Source organism: Octopus sinensis, linkage group LG3 (assembly GCF_006345805.1).
Source record: "Octopus sinensis linkage group LG3, ASM634580v1, whole genome shotgun sequence".
Classification (NCBI taxonomy): Eukaryota; Metazoa; Mollusca; class Cephalopoda; order Octopoda; family Octopodidae; genus Octopus; species Octopus sinensis.
The window spans coordinates 173,515,990-173,525,989 of record NC_042999.1 but is presented as its reverse complement, the minus strand read 5'-3'; the positions used below and the strand labels follow the sequence as shown (position 1 = coordinate 173,525,989).

The window sequence follows — 10,000 nt, the reverse complement described above, 5'->3', positions numbered from 1 at the left end:
CCATTGCCAAGCACCTTGGGTAAGTGCTTTATACAATAGCCTCGGGCGAATCAAAGCCTTGTAAGTGGATTTGGCAGACAGAAACTGAAAGTCTATCGTATATATACATGAACATATATATATATATATATATATATATATATATATATATATTTAAAAAAGGAGATGTGGAACACGAGTTGTGATATATAAAAAAAGGAAATGAAGAAAATGCTGACAAAATGATTTAAGTAAGAGAGAGTGTATTTAATTAGGTGAAAGTTCTTTTTACCGGTTGCGCATTTGTTATGCTTATCAAAAGATATTTTTTTAAGAGAGATAGAGTTCCTTTCTGATAGATTGTTTTCTCTTATCAGATAAGAGAAAAAAATCTATCAGAAAGGAACTCTATCTCTCTTAAAAAATATCTTTTGATAAGCATAACAAATGCGCAACCGGTAAAAAGAACTTTCACCTAATTAAATACACTCTCCCTTACTTAAATCATTTTGTCAGCATTTTCTTCATTTCCTTTATATATATATATATATATATGTGTGTGTGTGTGTGTGTGTGTGTGTGTGTATATAAATATAAATATATATATATATATAATATATATATGTGTGTGTGTGTGTGTGTGTGTATATATATATATATAAATATAATATATATATATATGTGTGTATATATATATATAAATATATATATGTGTGTGTGTGTCTGTGGTTTATCCCACAAATAATGCGGCTTTTGGAATTGCAGTCGGCGGGGAACGGGTTAAACTACCTGCATCTTATATAGTATAGATATAAGATACATTTTACTGGATTCAGGTACAACATGGAAGGTCAAATATGGCTGTATATGAACTTAGAAAATAGTGCCACAGAGATAAATGCTTTTATCTGTTTAGGCTTGCACATTACCTTTTTTTGTTGTGTTTTATTCTTAACTTACGACTCCAATTTTAGATATAATGAATATGTAATGTTAAACCTGATGTTTGGGGTACAAATATTGGCTAAAACTGGCAGTAGTTCAGTTGCTTTTCGTATATAATACATCAAAGTTTTCATAGAATAAAGGAAATCAGACAGCAGAGAAAGAGACAATCATTTTAAGTCAACAAACGTTGATTGTCAATGGAAGACGAAGACATCAAAAACTGTTTGTGTTGTTTTATCATCTGAAACATTCAAGACGAAAAACTAAAGAGAGCGGGTTGGGGGAGTGAGAAACCTCATTATTAAACCAGAGTTACTTGATTGCTATCTTATAGAAAGCAGCAAAGCTGATAGCATGCCTTTTAGCGGTGCTCCAATTCTGTACTTCGATTTGTCTTCGTTTATCTACTTACAAACTGTCGTTAAGACAGCAGTAATGTTTTGAAAATATAATAAAATTGATCACTCTTTTATAGATTTCCACTTTAGAATGTTAGCTTTACACGTACGTTGAAACTGAGTAACTCACCGAGGCATATACCACATATGTGTGGAACTGACTATAAAATACAGAGTCACGTGTGTATATATATATCAATTTAGACACAAGTGTAAAGAAAATGTATTACTAACAGGTAAACTTAGTATGATGGACAAATAAAAAAAATAAAGCAACAGACTATATTATTTACAGAAATGTTTTCCAACTGTGTGAGTTCACATTTCAAATTATATACAGTGAACTTTGAAGTTTCATCCTATTTCGATTAATAAAATAACTAATAGAGATATATTGGGACTTATTCAGTATATTTATGGCAATCTATATCTAGATAAAAATACTGCTATGAAAAGTAGCATATTGATACAGGAGAAACTCTCGGATAGTGCGTCAGAGTATTTAATTTTCATACTCTATATTCTGATTTCGTATCCTATGGGTGTTGTGTGAGCTTTCCAGCTCGTATTCATAACAGGGTAGGAAACAGTATTAGTATAAATATCATGAATTAAACTCAAGTTAATTAGAATCATAAAATCGCTTGTTTAATTTCAATTCTCTTATACTACATATGGCTTAGAGAACAGAATAAACATCACTGCTGATTGATTTTCTGATGGTTAAAAGGATAAGGCGTGCTAAATTGACAGATGTGTATCTTAATTACTCTAATTGACTGCCCAACTATATTTACAGAATCACACACACTTCATACACACACGCACACACTCCCATATTGTACATATGATATACGTTATAAGCTATATATAACAAAAAATGCAAAGATTCAGAAAACATACAAAGTAGGAAAAGAAACATCATCTGATTCAACCCTCTCTCCAGTCTAAATGTAGCAAACAGCTTCCTAAAATTTATTAGTATTTCCCAACTGAAGACAAATACCGTAAAATATTCAGTAGAAACAATTTAAAAGTCAGCTACAGTTGCACAAGAAGACATGATATGCATCATACAATCACTAAATAACAGCACATCTGCAAATAATCAACACAGAGCAGAAAAAAAAAGGTTCAACAGCATAAGATCTAGGAAATGCACGTTACGGAAATTACATACAAATTAGCAGTCGATAAAACAAGTTACAAAGGAAAGACAAAACTAATAGTACTAGATCTGTGCTACAGATGGAAACTTTAACGACAAATACATAAAACGTGCACACGCATCCCGGACCATATATAAAAGAAACGCAATATCTGAGAGATATTAGGACAGAGATGTTGTAACATTACCGCAAACATAAAATAGGAAATTATAATCCAGGCACGATCATGCATAAACGATTATGGCAGCTATCCTCGGTACTTATTCTATCAGTGTCTTCTGCTGAACTGGTAAGTTACAGGGACGCAAGCAAACCAGCATCGGTTATCGATGTTAGGGAGGACATACACAGACACAAACACACACACACACAAACTCACACACACACACACACACACAAACACACACACACACACATATATATATATATAAATACATGACGGGTTTCCTTCACTTTCCGTCTACCAAACCCACTCACAAAGCTTTGGTCGGCCCGAGGCTGTAGGAAAAGACACTTGCCCAAGGTGCCACACAGTGGGACTGAACTCGGGACCATGTGGCTGGTTATCACACAGTCACTTCTGCGCTAAAGGCGGTACTCCAGCTTAGCCACAGTCACATGACTGAAACAAGTAAAAGAGTAGAAGAGTACTATATTCATTATTTGATTGTGGGCCCAAATTTTAAAATTTTGAATCTAAATGTATTCCTTTATATAATTTAAATATCTCCAATTTATTTACTCTATACGTGTGATCTTATTTTTTATTATGTCCTATCGTTGTTCGCCCGTACTCAAGTGGAATGTTTATAATATCAGTTCACTTTATATGATAAGTTCTATTTATATCAAGTAATTCCGTTATAAATTCTATATATATTTTTTATTCCAGAATATTTTATATACCACGTTTACACAAACTTTTATTATTTCTCTTATATATTAAAGTATCTCTTTATTAAAAGTTTACGTATAATTTTATCATTCACCTATATATTTAATATATTTTTTGCTATAATATCATATATTTGCTAAATTTTAGTGAAGGCCTTTTCCTCTTCTCTAAATTTGATTTTCACCCCTACTTTCTAATACTTATTTCAGTAGTTTTCGAGGTCTTCTCCTTTTAATATAATAATCAAAATAAGTAGTATCGACTGTCCCTATGCTTTTGTCGAAAAATTAAATGAAATCTTTTAAAATTATTTCTAAATTTTTCAAATGCAAAGGACATTTTCCTTTTTTCTGTCTTTCTCGGTCCCGTGTGAGGTCTTTGTGGAAGGTACCAGGTAGTACCTAATGTTTGATATGTGTTCTTGGTTTTTGATTCCTTAAGCAGCTGTAGTAGCTGAGAAAGGAGGCGGCGGCGGAAACAAAGAAGAAGAAGAAGAGAAGAAGAAGAAGAAGAAGAAGAAGAAGAAGAAGAAGAAGAAGAAGAAGAAGAAAGGGAAAAGTAGGAAAAGAGGAGACAGAATAATAAAAATGCGTGAGTGCTATGACAGTAGTAGGATGTTGGTGGAATCCTCTTAAACGGTCAAGTGACCGAAAAGTGACGCGGTGTGGTTGTAATAGTAGTGATTGGAATTTTCTGAATTAATTCATGGGTAGAGACTTTTCTGAATATATCGTTTTTAATATTTGCGTGGCTATATTTCTAAGGCCCTTGTACTAGTGTTATTTGTGATGGATGCATTCAAAACGGGTTTATAATTTGTGATAAAATATGACTCTTTACTAATGCGCTGACTACAGGTTGCATCGTCTCTGAATTTATGGAGGGGAAAAATTGCATCAAAAATAATTCGTTATAGAAGGGCTAAAATACATCTTGCACAATAACTACGTTGACTTGAGAGACATCTGTCGGCAAAATTGGGGACTGCGATGGGTACGAGGACGGCTCCTCCTTTGCTAACCTAGTCAGGGGATATCTAGAAATCAGTCTTTATCGTAAGATACTAGAAAAATACGGTATCCCATTAACCCTCTACATAGGAAGTAACTGGAAGAGGTATCTGGATGACTGTTTCATTCTTTGGCATGAAAGTATAGAAAGACTTATAGAATTTCAAGCACTTATAAATGGACTTCATGAAAACAATCAATTTACGTTGGAATATAGCCATCAACAACTTCCATTCCTCAACATCTTCATTAAGAAATCTAATAACGATATAGAAATACATATATACTATAAGCCAACGGACTCCAAGCAATATCTACCGTTCAACTCATGCCATTCACTGGAATGAATATCCCTTTCAACCTAGCAAAAAGGATTTGTACTATAGTTTCTAATACAAGCATCAGGGACACACGACTACATGAACTAAAGGATACTAACCAACCACACGGTTGCGGGTTCAGTCCCACTGCGTGGCATCTTGGGAAAGTGTCTTCTGCTATAGCCCCGGGCCGACCAATGCCTTGTGAGTGGATTTGGTAGACGGAAACTGAAAGAAGCCTGTCGTATATATGTATATATATATGTATGCGTGTGTTTGTGTGTCTGTGTTTGTCCCCCTAGCATTGCTTGACAACCGATGCTGGTGTGTTTAGGTCCCCGTTACTTAGCGGTTCGGCAAAAAGAGACCGATAGAATAAGTACTAAAAGGTGGTGCTCCAGCATGGCCGCAGTCAAATGACTGAAACAAGTAAAAGAGTAAAAGAGTAAAGAGTATACATTACCAGGAAGTACCGATCATCACTAACTGATATAGGCTTTCAAAATGCCCTACAGCTCAACATTCACGAACTTAGGCATCCCAAATTAAAGAAGGATTTACATCCAAAAGCCCTACCATACATCTCCACACACAACACTCTTAACAATAAAGCCTTTGACACCATCCACCCGAAAATTCCCCTACTAAAAAGGGACCACAGAATGAATTCAATACGCCAAACGCACACTAACATAAAGAGCAAAAGGCAACCCAAATCTATGAAAATTCTCATAACACAAGCCCAACTACGCTCGACAACAACTCTGAAGCCGTCAGTGAAAACATGCGGAAGAACTAACTATGGTATATGCGTCAACCTAATAGAGGAATCAGAGTTCTCTTTCAAACAGCGTCGACATTTTACAGTAAAAACCAACTTCAAATGTGCTTCGGAGAACCTAATGTATGTATTAACTTGCTGTGGGTGTCGAGCGTAATATATAGGCCAAACCAAAAACCCTCTACGTCAAAGGATGGCTCTACATAGATCCATGATCAAAATTCGGGAATACAGAAAAATAGTATTCAGCGAACACATCAACATTTCTGCCACTAACAAACAACCCAGCTTCAAAAATTTCCCCTCTATAAATTCAGGAACGATACAATGTGCAGTCAGCGCATTAGTAAAGAGTCATATTTTATCACAAAATATAGACTCCTTTTGAATGCGTCCACCAAAGATGACACTATAACAAGGGCCTTAGTATAATGCCCACGCAAATATTAAAAACGATATACTCAGAAGAGCTACTACCCATGAATTAATTCAGAACAGTTCCAATAACTACTACTACAACTACACCGGGTCACTTTTCGGTGACTTGACTATTTAAGAGGATTCCACCAACGTCCTACTACTGTCATAGCACTCCCGCATTTTTATTATTCTTTCGCCTCTTTTCCTACTTTTCTTCTTCTTCTTCTTCTTCTTCTTCTTCTTCTTCTTCTTCTTCTTCTTCTTCTTCTTCTTCTTCTTCTTCTTCTCTTCTTCTTCTTCTTCTTCTTCTTCTTCTTCTTCTTCTTCTTCTTCTTCTTCTTCTTCTTCTTCTTCTTCTTCTTCTTCTTCTTCTTCTTCTTCGCCTCCTTTCTCAGCTACTACAGCTGCTTAAAGAATCAAAAGCAATAACTCATATCAAATATTAGGACTGCTGCTACCTGGTACTTGCTGCCAACACCTCACATGAGACAGAGAAAAACAGAAAAAAAGGAAAATATCCCTTTCATTGGAAAACTATTGAAATATTTAAAAAAATATTTCATCTATTTTTCTTTTTGCAATTTAATTGATTTTCAGGCTTTATTCTAAGTTAAAAAGTCGCAAAACCTGAAACCGGTACTAAAATGTTCTTCATGATAAAATTAATTTAGCATTTTCTACCTTGTTTTATTTTCCTTAAGCATATCAACTCGTATGTTCCTTTTCAACCTTCTACACGCATACCCACGCACACATGCACACACGCACACATGCACACACGCACACATGCACACACGCACACATGCACACACGCACACATGCACACACGCACACATGCACACACGCACACATGCACACACGCACACATGCACACACGCACACATGCACACACGCACACATGCACACACGCACACATGCACACACGCACACATGCACACACGCACACATGCACACACGCACATATATGTGTGCATGTATATGTGTGTGTGTACGTTTAGATTATGTGTATGCACATATATGCGTGTATATATTTATAGATGTGTGTGTGTGTGTGCATGCTATACACTAATTGAACCATAAAATCGCCATTCATTATAATTCTATCTGGCCTCGCCCGTCATCAAAGTCATTGCCATTACCACCTCCTACACATTTCATTTTTGCACTTAGAATCTGACCTCACACACATGCGCACATTGTATAAACACAAATAAAAAATGCATGTTCATTACAGCATATTCCAGAATCCAAACACTCATTTGGCCGTTTACTCAGCCATGTAAATCATGATTAATTAGAGATATAGCTTACGGACATAACCCTAATTTCTTTTATTAATGAACGCGTTCCAAAGTATTCGATAAAAAAAAATCTTATACAAACATACAAACTTAGAAAACAGGAAAATAAATATAAATGAAACCTGCTGCCACTAATCCCCGAGGAAACCATAAAGAAATTAATAAAACCCCTACATACAGTTACTAGAAATACAAACACACTATTACAGAAGTGACACGACATCCAATGAAAAACATGAAGAAAAAACTAAGCAATGAACAAACACAACCACTAGACGATACTCAGCAATGGGTATGTATACGCTATCATTCACGAGTTGTAACTGTTTTGCCTGAAGTTCGTGGTACTTAGAAAACTGGAGTCACGCAAACTGATTTGTTTCAGTTTTGATTGAAAATTACTAACGGGACCAGTGGAAATCTCACAGAACGAAAAAAATTAAGAGAAACTATTTAAGAAAGAAAGGATGATTTGCATTTATGTTGCATATAAATCTTACTGTTGCCTGTGCAGTAAATGATAGAATAATATACAATAATAATCTATACAAAGATTAATACACATGTTATTCATTAGTATTTAAGTCTATTGAAACTGCAAGATCAGTATATAAGTGCATATTCATTATTACGCAATATTTTATCATAATTACTTTACACTGTACACAAGGCGTAGGAGTGGCTGTGGGGTAAGTAGCTTGCTTACCAACCACATGGTTCCGGGTTCAGTCCCACTGCCTGGCACTTGGGCAAGTATCTTCTACTATAGCCTCGGGCCGACCAAAGCCTTGTGAGTGGATTGGTAGGCGGAAACTGAAAGAAGCCCGTCGTATATATATATATGTATGTGTATATGTTTGTGTGTCTGTGTCTGTCCCCCCACCCAACATCGCTTGACAACCGATGCTGTTAATCGATAGAATAAGTACTAGGCTTACAAAGAATAAGTCCTGAGTTTGATTTGTTCGACTAAAGGCGGTGCTCCAGCATGGCGACAGTCAAATAACTGAAACAAGTAAAAGAGTAAAAGAGAGTAAAGAGTATTGAACAAATATATAGAGAATATACACAATGGTTTTATTTACATGGTTAGTTTCAATCCCATTCAAATTTAAGAATTTGCTAAATTATTTCACTTCCAGTCACAACGATATATCATATGGTTTTAAGATTACCCTTTGCTAAACACCTTATATATTTTCTTTCTATCTCTCTTTCTTTTTTCTTCCTTTCTTTCTTTTTTTTTTTCTTTCTTTCTTATTTTCTTTCTTTCTTTCTTTCTTTCTTTCTTTCTCTCTTTCTTTCTGAAGAGAGAAGAGAGCTTCTCCCTTCTCGCTCTCTTCTCTCGGTCTCCTCTTTTTCTTCTCTCTCTCTCTCTCTCTCTCTCTCTCTCATTTCTACCTCTTCAACAAACGTTCTGACAATGTAAATACGCCTCTTTAATTCGTCAAGCTTCTCTTTCTCTTCTCTCACTTTCACTAACCACTAACAACGTAGTTAGTGACTGTGGCCATGTTATTCATTCCACCTCCTTCTCTCTCACTCTCACGCATTTTCTCTCTTACATTCTCCCCTCCTTCTCACACGCACTCCACTTTTTTCGAGCAAGCTAAAACGTAACCAGTGAACGAAATAAACTAGCAGAATTATAATAGAGATATAATGTATGTGGGGAATGAACAGACTACAAGCAGACAGAAACAGAGAGTGAGAGAGAAAAACGCATTAAAAAGAGAAAGTGAAGGTTAAGTGTTGTGCTTTTCAAAGCACACAACTTCTTTAGTGTATAACCTATGTGCTACAAACCTTCTAATTTAGTTTATTTACTTAGTCCAGAATCTTCTGACAGTAAACTGTAACGCAAAAATAATAAAAGCCGATATTGCTAACTATATAGTTTTATATTATTTAAACTTCAGCAAATTTTGAAAAATTCTACATATGGTGTAATAGTAGATTAATTTCCTTTACTCAAAACTAGAGGCTACGATCAACCGTCTATGACAAACGCAAGCGAAAGACGATCTGATCAGGGATGTAATACGACTGAAAATCGATATTTATGTATTTTAGAGCTTCCACCTTAATTAAATCTAAATTGAGTAACTGGAATGCGAAAATAATTATATTATATAACGAAATGTTACAAATATGGATCTAAAGACATTTCTTCCAAGATTTCAATCTTCGTCATATTAATAACAATAACTAGATTAATTCTTTCATAGACAGATAACAGAAAATGGCTTACCATGAAAAATATTTAACTTATTCGGCATTTTTAATACTTTTTTTAAACGTTTTGTTCACTGTTTAGAATGAATGATTCCCTGACGTAGTAGAGAAGTAATTATGTCGTTGCTTCAGGCTATATTCATTATCAGGGAAATCTTTTACAGGATCATTCCTAGTGAAGCACCATAATATATATGTATATATACATATATATGTATATACACACAGATATATGTATACACCATATATATCTGTATGTATATATATACATACTACATACAGATATATATAGGTATACACACACACGTGCATATATATGTATATTATATATATATATATATATATATATATATACATATATACATATGTGTGCGTACACTCAAACAAACATGTTTCAAATTAGCTATCTATAACTAGATATTTCGTGTGACGTTATACGTATGTGTATGTATGTATGTATGTATGTATATATATATATGTGTGTGTGTATGTATACATATATATATATGCATAGTTATATATATATATGTATATACATATTTAT

General features: G+C 34.6%; 1 long non-coding RNA gene across 1 annotated transcript in view; it reads left to right on the top strand.

The window, feature by feature from the left end:
* Nucleotides 1-10,000, top strand: part of LOC118762835 — a 16,631-nt gene that overhangs the window by 4,829 nt on the left and 1,802 nt on the right. The window contains exon 2 of the long non-coding RNA XR_004998584.1: nt 3,460-3,464. This is a non-coding gene — a long non-coding RNA (uncharacterized LOC118762835). The remainder of the gene's footprint in view (nt 1-3,459; nt 3,465-10,000) is intronic.